This window comes from Bos indicus x Bos taurus, chromosome 17, assembly GCF_003369695.1.
Source record: "Bos indicus x Bos taurus breed Angus x Brahman F1 hybrid chromosome 17, Bos_hybrid_MaternalHap_v2.0, whole genome shotgun sequence".
Classification (NCBI taxonomy): domain Eukaryota; kingdom Metazoa; phylum Chordata; class Mammalia; order Artiodactyla; family Bovidae; genus Bos; species Bos indicus x Bos taurus.
The window spans coordinates 67,504,912-67,518,053 of record NC_040092.1 but is presented as its reverse complement, the minus strand read 5'-3'; the positions used below and the strand labels follow the sequence as shown (position 1 = coordinate 67,518,053).

The 13,142-nt window shown below is 43.7% G+C and overlaps 1 protein-coding gene across 2 annotated transcripts in view; it reads left to right on the top strand.

The window, feature by feature from the left end:
* The first annotated feature begins 353 nt into the window (after window positions 1-353).
* The window catches only part of FBXW7 (F-box and WD repeat domain containing 7), a 226,026-nt gene continuing 213,237 nt past the window's right edge, over window positions 354-13,142 (top strand). For both annotated transcript variants that reach the window (XM_027513446.1, XM_027513450.1), the window contains exon 1: window positions 354-1,422. The gene's annotated coding sequence lies outside the window, so the exon portion shown is untranslated. The remainder of the gene's footprint in view (window positions 1,423-13,142) is intronic.

Sequence of the window (13,142 nt, the reverse complement as noted above, 5' to 3'; positions counted from 1 at the left end):
GCTCAGGCGGCAGCTTAGGCTCCACGCGGCTCCTCCCCTTCCTCTCTTCTGTTCTGACGCGGCCGTAGAGGCGGCGGCAGCGACACCGAGTCCGCGGCCCGAGGCGCACCCACCCGCTCGCCGAGCCCGACTTCCTCTTCCCTTGGAGCGTCATCAGAGCGCGCCAGAGGCGCCTAGGGCGGGGTGGTCGGAAAGGTGAAAAAAGACTAGGGGAGTGAGCCTCCGAGCGGAGAGAGAAGGGAGGGGGTGGGGGAGAGAGCGGTTGCTAGGTGACTTGCGTCATTGTTGCGCGCCGTTTTCCTCCCGCCCCTCTCTCTGGAGTGAGGCGAGAGCCCCGCACTAAGCGAGGGAGACAGCGAGCTGAGCTCCGGGCGCTACCGCCGCCGCCGCCGCCGCGAGCGTGAGAGCCAGGGAGCATCTGAGAGACCCAGCGCCCGTGCACCGGCCGCCGCCAGGACCTCTGCCCTGACCTGGGCCGGCGGGAGCCGCGGCCACCTCTCTTCTCCCCCCCTCACCTTCCCGGCCGGCAGCCGCGGCTGCACACGCCGGAGCCCGAGCCGGAGCCGGTGGCTGGGGGGCAGGGAGGTGGCTACCTCGGACCGGGACTAGTCCGCTGCTCCGCGGGGAGAGGACGCTGAGGAGGGGCCGGAGCTTCTGTTGGTCCCGGGGCGCGGGGCGAGGGACCCCCAAGGTGGAGGGCGGGGGTCCCAGCCGCAGCGACACATGCGGGAGCCGGGAGCGGGGGCGGCGCCGAGCGGAGCCGGCCGGGTCCCCCACCTCGCCGCCGCCTCGGCCACCCGCCCGGGGCCGTAGCATCTCGCCGCGGAGTGCATGAGCCGGGGCTCCACGCCGGGCAGACGCCCCCCGGCTGGGGGGGCGGGGACCCCGATGTGAAGCGGCGGCCGGGGCGGCGGGGACAGCGGGACCGACGCCGCCGTCCTTCCCTTCCCTCCCCCGCCCCTCTGCCCCCTCGGGGGGTCTCCGTTCTCGGCCCGTCGCCGGCCCCCCGGCTCCTCGGCAAGGACTCCGGGAGGAGTTCTTAGAGCCCCCTCCCTGCCCCAGCCCCGAGGGCGGCGGGGCCGGGGGGGACCCGGGGGGCCGGCCGCAGCCTCCGCCCAGAAGAAACTTTATAAAACAAAAATCCGGAGCCTCCCAAACGGGACTGTCGGGGAGAAGTGGCCCGGGACGGGCAGAAGACCCAGCCTGAAGAGACCCAGGAAGAGGAAAAGAGGAGGTAAGCCGGGCCGCCGCTGCCGCCTCTGCTCCGGCCGCGCGGAAGAGACCCGGGTGGCCGCCCGGCTTGGCGGTCCCAGCCCCGCTTCTTGCTCAGCAACGCGCCGGAGCTGCCGCGGCTGCCGCCTCGGTCCCTAGGAGGACAGGAAACAGCCCGCTTTCTCAGCGCCGCCGGTTCTTTTCTAAAGTGTGAGTTCCCCGGGAAGGGGAGTTGAGGGGGGGGGGGGGGGCGTGTAGAAATGGGGAGGGTGCTGGGGCGTCCTCTGGAGTTTGGCCGATGTTTTCCAGGAGTGTTGGGAGTGTGTAGATGAGAGGGGTACCTTAGTCCTCGCTGCCGGGAGAGGCATCCGGCAGCCCTGTGTTTTGTGACCTTTAGCGCTGGGTACGTGGAATACGCACAGGTTTCTCTTCGAGGAGTTCTTTCTTCAAAGTGGACACTTGCACCTTTCTGGCCAGTAATTAGCAAAAGGAAATTGAGGAAGCCCGAGTCTATATGCGCACAAAGGACATCTCTGTAATATCTTTTTTCCTGGTACACCGGGTGGGAAACTGCGCTGTAGTTTCTGGCTCTGGGCAACTCATTTGGGTTCCCAAGGGGGAAGCTCTGACACTGTGAACCCCTGAAAGTAAAACTTTTTTTGGTCAGTCTTCTTTGAGAGATTTCATTTCAGGAGCAACTGGTATAGGAGTTATTTTTTTTACCTTCTCGTTTCCTGGGTGTAATTCCTGTGTATCCGGAGGATACTAACAGATTGCAGTTACTCAGGAAATTCTGGGTTCTTATGAATCGCAACTGATTTGGGGGAGAGAATTTAGTACTTTAACCAGTAAAAAAAGTTACTAAATTTTTCCTTAAGCGCTTTTTTTGGTAGCATATGTCCTACTTGATGACTTGAAGCTTTGCTTATTTATCTCATGCTTCTCTATACAGTGAGGAGAAACTTCTGATGTTTAATTCTTTGAAGAAGAATGTTTTTCCTCTTCCTTTATTTTAAAAGTGAAGTCTGTAAAATCTTTTACTTGTAATTTGGATATCCTCTCTGTGTGCCAAATTAAGGTGCAGGAAAAGTAATTAACATTTCATATATTTGTACAGACCATAAGCGTACGGTGGAATTTTATTTAACAGAACACAGGCAGTACTAAGAATTAGGGCCCCTCCAGACAGCTGTGTGAACTCACACTCTCTGAAGCCACTGCTGAGAGGGGCTTAGTGGGAATGAATGTAGAAAGTTTGTGGGAATGCGGGTATCTATGCTCTTTTCATTCAGGATCTTTTTAAAAACTTTCTCGAAACACTTTTCATCCTGAATTGTTTGTCTTTTGAAGAAATGAATTCTACAAGTTTATTAGCCTCTGAATTATGTAACGGTTCATTTATTTCTCCCAAACCTGTCTCAAGTTTCAAGACACATCCCAAATTTGTGTTTTGAGAACTGCTAGAACAAGCTGGCGTTCATCTTTTCCTGGTTTTGTAGATGTTGATTGCTTCTCTTTACCATCATCTTTCCTGACTTTTTGTTTGTCTTAGAATGATTTCTTCCACGCTCATCATCACTTTGCCCTCCTCTGGGACTTCTCCAGGTGTTTTGTTTTGTTTCTCTTTGTATGCCTTGTTCTTGTTATGCTTTTGTTAGAAGTCTTAAATTCTCTTTTAAATAGATACTGACATCAAAATATTGAGCAGTGTATGTAGTATTAGATGTGGAGTCAGCATCGAGTGTCTGCAGATCTGTTATTTTGTGACCTTGAGGAAGTCATATATTCCATACTTTCGAAAGATAGGAGGAAGAGAAATGTAGTTTTGCATAGGCTTATTTTGGTGGGGCGGAAAGGAGGACAGAGCAACAAACTAATCTGAGCGTATATTATACTCCATGAAAGTTGTTTACAACTTTAAGACTTGTATTGTTTTGACTATACATTGGTTAAAAATCATGGTATTTTATTGCGTATTTGAGTAGCAAAAAACAGCAAAATATTTGAGGGTCCCTGCCTTTGAGATGCTTTTGTGTCTGGGCGGCAGAGGCAATGGAACTTGCACAGAATTGTAGGAAAGGGAGAATGGACTAGTTTCCATCCATGACCACTCTGTTGGCTGCTGTTTGGTGCCTTATAGATGTAAATTTATTTGGACAGATTTCATTAGATGTTGATGTTGGACTATACAGAACTTACTGGAGTATCTCAGTCAGGGGAAGGTGTTTTTTTAGGAAGAAAAGAACAGGTGGAGATAAAGTGTTTTGAACTCTTGGAACTGGAGGGTGTGAGGGACACATGTAATTAGGAAGTTAACTTAGGGGAATATAGTGGGAATTTGTTGAGTAGGCTTAGGGCCAGTTTGTGTGGATACACGTTTACAGTCCGAAGAATGAATTGAGAGTAGTGTTTTTGAGAGGGTAGTTTTAGACCATTGAGGATAAATTGTATTTTAGGCCAAGAGGCATTGCACTTGGATTAGGATTTTAGTGTTCTAGGCAACTAACATTTTTACACCACAGTCAACCGAAGGGCTGTAACAGATGCAAGAGTGGAGGAGAAGATGCTCCCAGTATGTTAGTATGGTACTAGTGGTTTCTTATAAACAGTAATTTAAAATGGGGCAATGGACTTTGTTTTGGACATTACATTTTAGGGTTCAAGTTGGATACCGATGCAGTTTCAAAACAGTACAATGGTGAGTAATATGCTGAAAACTGGAGTCATTATTAAGTACTATGGTCTCTCTATAGTGTTTGTGGAGAGAATGAGCCGAAAAATGGGTACATTTACTTGGGAGGAGGGGAATTTGTTAGCAAAGATACAGGAAGAACAAAGAATGGATGAGACTGAAAGTGAATGAGAGTTGAAATTGAAAAGGAAGGAATGAGCTTTAAACATGGCCACTAGTTCAGTCTTAGGGCATATGGTTATCTTTGAAATAGCTAACAAGCTCTTCATAGGCTATATAGGTCCTTTGAGATTTAAGTTCAGAAGAATGTATAAAATTTCAGTTTTAAGGAACTTATACAAGAAGGGACAGATCTGTTTCATCAAATTCATCTTTTTAAAAGTTTGCCTTTCATTATTATCCTAAGTTTGGTCTTTAACATGATGAAGTGGTGCTAAAAATAGCTGGCAGAGAAGGCTACTTCCCCTGCTGCAGTTGGTGAGTGTCTTTGTGTCCCATACAATGGAGGGGATATCCCTGTGTTGGCACAGCATGCTGAAAATGCCTTAAAAACCTTTCTATTAAAAAACAAGCGAAAACCAATTTGGCACTTAAAAGAATTTAGACATCTTCGAAGCATTTATAGGCACTGGAAGACTGATCTTTAAGAAATTAAAAATATTAAAAATTTTTGCAGTGAAAGTTGCATATAGGGTATTCTCTAACAAGGCCTTTCCAGGTGATGCAATAGTAGAGAATCCACCTGCCAATGCAGGAGATGCAGTTTGATCCCTGGGTCAGGAAGATCCCCTGGAGAAGGAAATGGCAACCCACTCCAGTACTCTTGCCTGGGAAACGCCATGGACAGAGTGGCCTGGTGGGCTACAGTCTGTGGGGCCTCCTAAGAATTGGACACGACGGAGCACAGCACAGCATCATCAGCATCTAACAAGGATTAAGGATTACGAGGTAGGAAATACATTATGGCGCTTTTTTGTGCTCCTTCGTTTGATCACCGTTTTAGTAGCTTCTTTGGCTTCTTCCTCAGAGCAGTAGTGGGAATGGCCGTAGCTATTCAGGCAGGGCGCTGCATCTGAGGTGGCTCCAGGACTTGGGATGTGTGCCGTGTGTGCCTTCTCTTCTCACCCTCTGCTGCTGCTAAGTCGCTTCAGTCGTGTCAAACTCTGTGCGACCCCATAGATGGCAGCCCACCAGGCTCCCCCGTCCCTGGGATTCTCCAGGCAAGAACACTGGAGTGGGTTGCCATTTCCTTCTCCAATGCATGAAAGTGAAAAGTGAAAGTGAAGTCACTCAGTCGTGTCCGACTCGTAGCGACCCCATGGACTGCAGCCCACCAGGCTCCTCCGTCCATGGGATTTGCCAGGCGAGAGTACTGGAGTGGGTTGCCATTGCCTTCTCCTCTCACCCTCTAGTTTCCACATTTTTTCTGCAGGTGAAGTCGTGTTTTGATGAACTTTAAAGGGCCTTTTTGGGTTGACTTGATCTACTAGTAAAGACAGTGGGGAAGATGGGGCTTGTAGTAGCGAGTGTGCTCTGCCTTAGCAACTTTGGGACTCATTTGGGATGAATAAAAGAGTTGTGTGTGTGTGTGTTTAAACATTGGGTGATCCCAAGCCCACATGTAGTTAGCAGCAGCCCAATTCGCATACTTGAAGGTGGTTCTTGGAGAAACCTTGTGTTTCCCTCCAGCATCTCATTGTGCAGAGGAGGGGTTGGCAAACTTTTCTTTGTGAAGGGCCAGTTAGTAAATAGTTTAGATTTTGTGAACCACATGGGCTCTGTTGCAAAGATTCAGTTCTGCTGTTGAAGTGTGAACGCAGCCACAGACAGTATGTAAGTGAATGTGTGTGACTGTGTTCTAATAAAACCATACACATAAAAACCAGGTAGACTGGGTTTGGCTGGTAGTTTAGGGATCCCTGGTCTAAAACACTGCCAAGCCCACTGACATGTGTGAGCTTCCTTCCACTACAGAGCTGGGACTGGCTATTTTAGCTGGTCTCTGCTTTCTCAATGGGATGTATTTCCTGGAGGCTGTCTTAAAACGATCCTGCAGAGTCTTCTATTCAAAGGTCCTTTTGCCTCCACAGTGATGAAACCTATGGGCTGAGGAGTGGAGGCAATGCCATCTGTAAAGGGATGCAACCAAAGAGTAGGGACTGCTGAATTTCTCATTCAAAGACACCATAGCATATAAGGTGCCATATGGTGATATACTGGCTGTGTATCGGGGCCAGAAGCATCTCTGAAGTATCTTTGAAGAAACTTGTGAGTATAATTTTGAAAGGTTCTGAAAATAAGCTGTAGAGCATTTACTTTAGATGTAAAATTAGAATTGTTCATGGTTTGTTTGAATCAGGTGAAAGTGCTAATCAAACCTTAAGATCCTTAAAGTTTGACCCTTCTGTTTCTTAAAGCTTTGGTGATCTTTTTGCAATGCCCTTCAGTGGGTAGAATTACTGGCTCCACAATTTTTGTTAATTTCAAGTATTAGATCTTAACTGATCACTTAAATCACTTAATTGTGTACTTTAAAAAGTTTTGCTGTGTTCTTAAGGTTAAATGTAGCATGGGTTATAGATTCACCCAACAAATAAATCTCAAATGTGTTGTTTAGAAAGGACAGTTCATTTTGTTCAATGTTGCATCATAGCTAATATCAAAACTTTTGTTTCATTTGTTAATATTGGATGGTGGTATATTTTTACCCTGGTTTCATAGGACTTATTTATCTCAGGCAGGGGAAGGGATTATTCTTGCAGTAGTGACCACTTTTTAGTTTCAAACCTGCTTTTACTTTACATAATGTTTCTACATGTAATTGATAACTTCAGTTCCTCTTCTTTTAAAAAAGGAGTCTGACAATTTTACACAGCCTGACAATTTTAGTATACCTTTTAGAAAGAAGGTTACTGTGACCTTGCTTTCTCATTCATTAGGAGAGGATTGTTTCTTTGCTCTTTTCAAGTCTTCCTTTTATTTCAAGCTTAAGGATTAGTGGCAGTTTAAAAGACACAAGGTGTCTGTCTCCTATCTGCAAATATTCCAAATAGAAATATTCTATATTGGTGACACTTTCAGTGGACTAGGGAAGAGAGGTGTATAATTTTTTTTTTTAACTTGTAGCTGAATTGTCATTACCAACAGATGAGTAAAGTTGTTTCCAAATAATGGACTCCTGCTGTTAAACATTTCTACTTTGTGTCTTTTCCCTACCCAGTGGCAAGCCAGTCTGTCTGATGCCTCAGTGTAGTAGATTTTGGCTACTTTCTTGTGATACCTCATTGATACTGTATCCTCATCCCTTTTACAACAGGTTTAGAGTGTTTTCTAAATCTGCTGGACGTTTTCTGAACACTATGGGATATATATTTTCTAATAATTACACTTTTACACACATGTATAGTTAGCAGTTCGTCCTAGTCTGTCATCAGAATTGCGAAATACTTGAGGGAATATCTGTGCTTGATTTGGATATTGAGTGACAGAATGTATAGCAGTTTTTCTAAAATGTTCCCTTAAAAAGTTTTGAGTAACAACTGATTTCTCTAAAACTGTAAGCTAATAGAAGAAAACATGTTTGTGTTGTATTATCCTGCGATGTTGGATGTTGAAAAGTAATGAACAAAATGCAACAGATGTTATTGCTTGGTATCTTGTCTTTTTGCTCTCTTCCCCTTCACCTAAGGGATGGATTGTAGCTCAGTCAGATACTGTGCAGTTTCTGTTGCTTTGCTGTTTCGCCTCCGCCCTGTTTTTCCAGCTGAAGGTTAGCTACTGGAAATCTGGTGGCTTTAGGCAGGAGGTTGCATGAGCTGTGTGTGTGTCTGTGTGCACACGAGTCATGCTAGATGCTCCTTCATGGCTGCTGTGGAATTTAGGACCTATTAAAAAGATAGTGGTGCAAAGTATTTTTAATGTCACTTGGGCGTTCTTCTGAGAGATTCACCATAGGACAAGATCCTGAACCCATCAATATATGTTAGGCCAGATGGGAAGTGTCAAAACAAATTGCTGGTTTGTTTTTAGAAGAAAGTATGTATCTTAGTGAGACTTTTAGGATGGCATGCTTTTTAGGCAGTTAGCGGGTAGTAATAGACCTTTGCACAACATCTCTAGGTCTGAGAAGGACTTGCCCCACTAACATTGTTGTTCAGCCGCTCAGTCTTGTCCAACTCTCTGCGGCCCCACGAACTGCAGCACGCTGGTCCTCCTTTCCTCTGTCATCTCCTGGAGCTTGCTCAAACTCATGACCGTTGAGTCAGTGATGCCATCCAACCATCTCATCCTCTGTCGTCCCCTTGTCCTCCCGCCTTCAATCTTTCCCAGCATCAGGGTCTTTTCCAATGAGTCAGCTCTTTGCATCAGCTGGCCAAAGTATTGGAGCTTCAGCATCAGTCTTTCCAATGAATATTCAAGGTTGATTTCCTCTTGGATTGAGTGGCTTGATCTCCTTGCAGTCCAAGGGATTCTCAAGAGTCTTCTCCAGCACCACTTACAATGGTGGGTAACTTAGAACTGTCTAATGGTAGAAACTATTATACATACCTGGAACACACAACATGTTGCTAATTTCTCATTTCTCTCATAAAAAACATTGATGCTCTGGAAGCAGAAGCCCTGTTAGTTAGGCAATACTTTCCTTACCTTTGTGGCCTAGGACAAGCTACTTAGCCTTTTGCTATCGACTTCATCACCTGTTGATGGGGATGTGTCTTACACAGGGTTGTTGTTAGGATTAAATGGGATAATGTAAAACATATGCGAAGCTCTTCCAGTGCCTGGCATATAGTAAGATGACCCATGACTGTTAACTTACTATCTTTTAAAGTATAAAAGATAAAAGGTAAAGATCTTTTAAAGTATAACATAGACAGAAGGCTAATGTCAGGCTTTATATTGCCCAACACGTAAATTCAGCCTTGAGTTTAACAAATTATTCTAAAGTAATTCTGCAGTGTTTTCAAAAGCCTCTGAAACAGTGTATGATTCATTAACATTTTTATTTAAAAAAATCTTAAAGAAATGGCAGAACTGCTGTGCTTATTATTTATAGAAAAGAAAGACTTATTTAAACATAACTAGAACTTGAATTTATCCCTAAAGACCTCAATAGTGCTTAGATTAGAAAGGACTCTTTTTGGAATAATTTATTGATTATGTCTGAAAGTGACTATGGTTTATATTGTCCATTTAGAAATAGCAGTATGTAATTGGGTTATCAAGCCATTTAATTGTCCATCTCTAACACTTGAGAATAAAAAACTTTGAAAAAATCATGAAATTTAATAAGTTTTATTTGTATCAGTACATCTCAAATTAAGATGGAAGGAATTTTATTTAGGTGATTTTGTTTTAACTAAATTTTTAGCTTTCTTCTTTTTCTAAAATGATGAGAGGGAGGAAGGGATATTCCTTTTTCATGCTTAATATTTATTAAATGCAGGATCAGCTTTCAGAAATAACTTTTCCTTTACTTGGCAGAATCACTCTTCTATTGGCCAGTTCAAGAAATAAATGCTTCTTGATAGTTTTTTGTATTTGGAAAGTATTTCTACTTTGAGAACAGTTTGCCTATATCTTCATAGTTTGTTTATTTAATAGAACTGTATGTTTAAGATAAGTGTATGAAAACAATCTGAAGGCAGAAAGAAAAGACTGAGATACGTTCCTTAGCACTGTTTTTCTTGCCAACTGTTGTCCTCGTTCTCATGCAGAAATTAGATTGACATATATTAGTGGATCTCTGGTTAAGTAATTTAACGAGTATTTTAATTTTTAAACAAATTCAATCTCTTAAATATTTTTCTTTGGTGGTTGCAATTGGAGTTTTAATTCTGGAGTTATGCTTCTTTCCATTTTAGACATTTTCAGAAAGAATTATGGTTATGAATAGGTTACTGGATAGGTGGGAGAAGAGCATAGTCTTTCTAGTGAGTTTAATTTCTTCCTGTTTGTTTATTATGTCTGTAATATCAGAGGCTATTTAAATAAATACATGGGTCATTAGCTTTCTTTTGCATGATTGGTGGTCTCTTCATTGATGGGGTGACTTTGATAATATAACCTTTGGAATGCAGCTGTAATAAATGGGGAACATTTTTTTCTACCTGAATATTACATAGGTAGGCTTTTTTTTAATTAGAGAAATATGGAAATTTTAACTCACTATATTAGAAATTTAGAGTAGGAAACAAAAGATTTCCAAGTTTTGTAAAGGCCTGTTAGGAGGAGAGGAGAGATGGGATGTGCAGAGGAGGGGAGACACCCAGTGAAGGAGGGAACGAAGCAGCAGGTTGGGGAGAAGGCCCAGGACTTGTTGAGATGAGCCTTAGTCAGAGGCCACACCCTGTTATTTCTCTGGGTTGTGGACATGGGGTGTTACCACTTGTTATCTACCACCCTTTGAAATGTCGATTAGATGCTTGACTCTAGTTCCTAGTTTTTCAACATCTGGATTATTTAAACCATTGGAGTCTTAATCTGTGTGGGATAATCTGTGTATTCTAGGGTGGGAAAATTTCCATAGTACCTGCTCGAGGAGGGGCGGACATACAGTTTTTGAGTGTGTTGGAGTTTCCTTTTTGTTCTGTTTCATTGTTTTTCCTCATGGACCACATTCCCCTCATTGGCCGCATTTCCCTAGCTTTGCCTAAGAAGGGTATTTGTGATTCTCTGTATGTGACAGAGCAGCTGAGAGGTAGGCCTTGGAGTTAACAGCCCCAGGTTCCATCTGAGCTGCTTTGTGACCTTGGGCAAGTTATTTGTTCAGTATGTGAACCTGTAAGACTGAGATGATGATAATAGTACCTCTCTCTTAGAGGTTAAGAGGGTTAAGATAATGGATCACAGTGTCTGGCTCAGAGTTAGTGCTCAATAAATGGTCATTATTGCAAGAGTAATAAATATTATACTATTATTGTTATTTTTGTGTTGCTCAAGGCCCTTGTGACCTTTGTTTTTGAATATGTCACTCCTTTGAATACTGCTTTTATTCAGCAGTGATGTTCATTGAACACTTACTGTGCCAGGCATTGATCTAAGTGAACAGAACATTATAATCCGTGCCCTCTTGAGGCTTACATTCTGGTTGAAGGGTACAGAATACGTAAAAGCAGAGCAGATGACCCGTCTCTCATCCTGTGAAATTCGGTGTTTGGCCTCCTATGTCTGAGCCTCCACTGACCAGCCCTGCGGGTCTTCACCTGTGGGTCTTTGGTGTTTGCTCCTGTTGCTGTGCTTCAGAGGCTTTGTGGCAGGAGCACCCTAATAGCACATATCTAGTTCCTAAAGTTGGTACTGGGCATACATACAGTTAGTGCTTAAAAATACTTGTTAATTTGTCCTGAGTTGAGGTTGAGTCTTTTTATTTAACTTACACTTGTGTGGATTATTATAGTTTTTACTTCCAGATAATATTTTCAAGTATCAGATGAAAAAGGCTGAAACGTGAATAAGAGACAACGGAATGGTGCTTATAGTAGGGACCGGAGCTCTGTGTAGGGTTCCATGCAGGCTGGCTGTGTGATTTTTTGGCAAGCTTTTTAACCCTCGGCCTCAGTTTCTTCATTTGTAAGATGGAGAAAATAAAAACTACCTCACTGATACTATGTTGTTAGGTTAAATGAGATAATAGATGAGAAGCATAGAACACTGCTTAGCACATAGCAGTAGCCTCAGGGAACATTTGGCAATATCTAGATGTTGTTTGTGGTGATCACAGCCAGGGAGGCGTGTGTGAGGGGGTGCTGTAGTATCCAGTGGGTCGAGGCCAGGTGTAGTCATGGTGCAGGACAGCACCCTGCAACTGAGGATTATCTGGTCCGAAAGGTCAGTGGGGCCAAGGTTGGGAAATCTTGCTTTATCATTAAGCAGTTTCTCTTTTGTTTATTATCTTTGTAGTATAAGGTACTTTGCTAGTTAGATTCTGTATAAATACTGACTTCCTTCACTTGTAACTAAAAACTGATATTGTGTGCAGTGTATATATTTATGCATTTTGCGTGTTGTGTATGTGTACATGTGTATATACTTTTATGAGTGTCTCTGCATCTTCCTATTTTCTCTGCTTGGAGTATTATTTTCATTTCATCTGTGAACACTTATCTAAGACTGAACTACCCTCTCTTCTAGGAAACCTGTCCTGGTTAGTGTGACAAGATGTTTTTTCTTCTGGTTACCCATGGTATCTATGTGGCTTTTATAGCACTTAACATAGTTATTTCTATTTTCCTGGTTGGTCAGTTCTTTGAGGACAAGGATTCTTTCTTCCTCATTTTTCAAGAAGTATCAGTTCAGTTCAGTTGCTCAGTTGTGTCCAACTCTTTGCGACCCCATGAATCGCAGCACGCCAGGCCTCCCTGTCCATCACCAACTCCCGGAGTTTACTCAGACTCACGTCCATCGAGTCAGTGATGCCATCCAGCCATCTCATCCTCTGTCATCCCCTTTTCCTCCTGTCCCCAATCCCTCCCAACATCAAAGTCTCTTCCAGTGAGTCAACTCTTTGTGTGAGGTGGCCAAAGTACTGGAGTTTCAGCTTTAGCATCATTCCTTCCAAAGAAATCCCAGGGCTGATCTCCTTTAGAATGGACTGGTTGGATCTCCTTGCAGTCCAAGGGACTCTCAAGAGTCTTCTCCAACACCACAGTTCAAAAGCATCAATTCTTCAGTGCTCAGCCTTCTTCACAGTCCAACTCTCACATCCATACATGACCACTGGAAAAACCATAGCCTTGACTAGACTGACCTTTGTTGGCAAAGTAATGTCTCTGCTTTTCAATATGCTATCTAGGTTGGTCATAACTTTCCTTCCAAGAAGTAAGCATCTTTTAATTTCATGGCTGCAGTCACCATCTGCAGTGATTTTGGAGCCCCCCAAAATAAAGTCTGACACTGTTTCCACTGTTTCCCCATCTATCTGCCATGAAGTGATGGGACCAGATGCCATGATCTTCGTTTTCTGAATGTTGAGCTTTAAGCCAACTTTTGCACTCTCCTCTTTCACTTTCATCAAGAGGCTCTTTAGTTCTTTACTTTCTGCCATAAGGGTGGTGTCATCTGCATATCTGAGGTTATTGATATTTCTCCTGGCAATCTTGATTCCAACTTGTGCTCCTTCCAGCCCAGAGTTTCTCATGATGTACTCTGCATAGAAGTTAACTAAGCAGGGTGACAATATACAGCCTTGACGTACTCCTTTTCCTATTTGGAACCAGTCTGTTGTTCCATGTCCAGT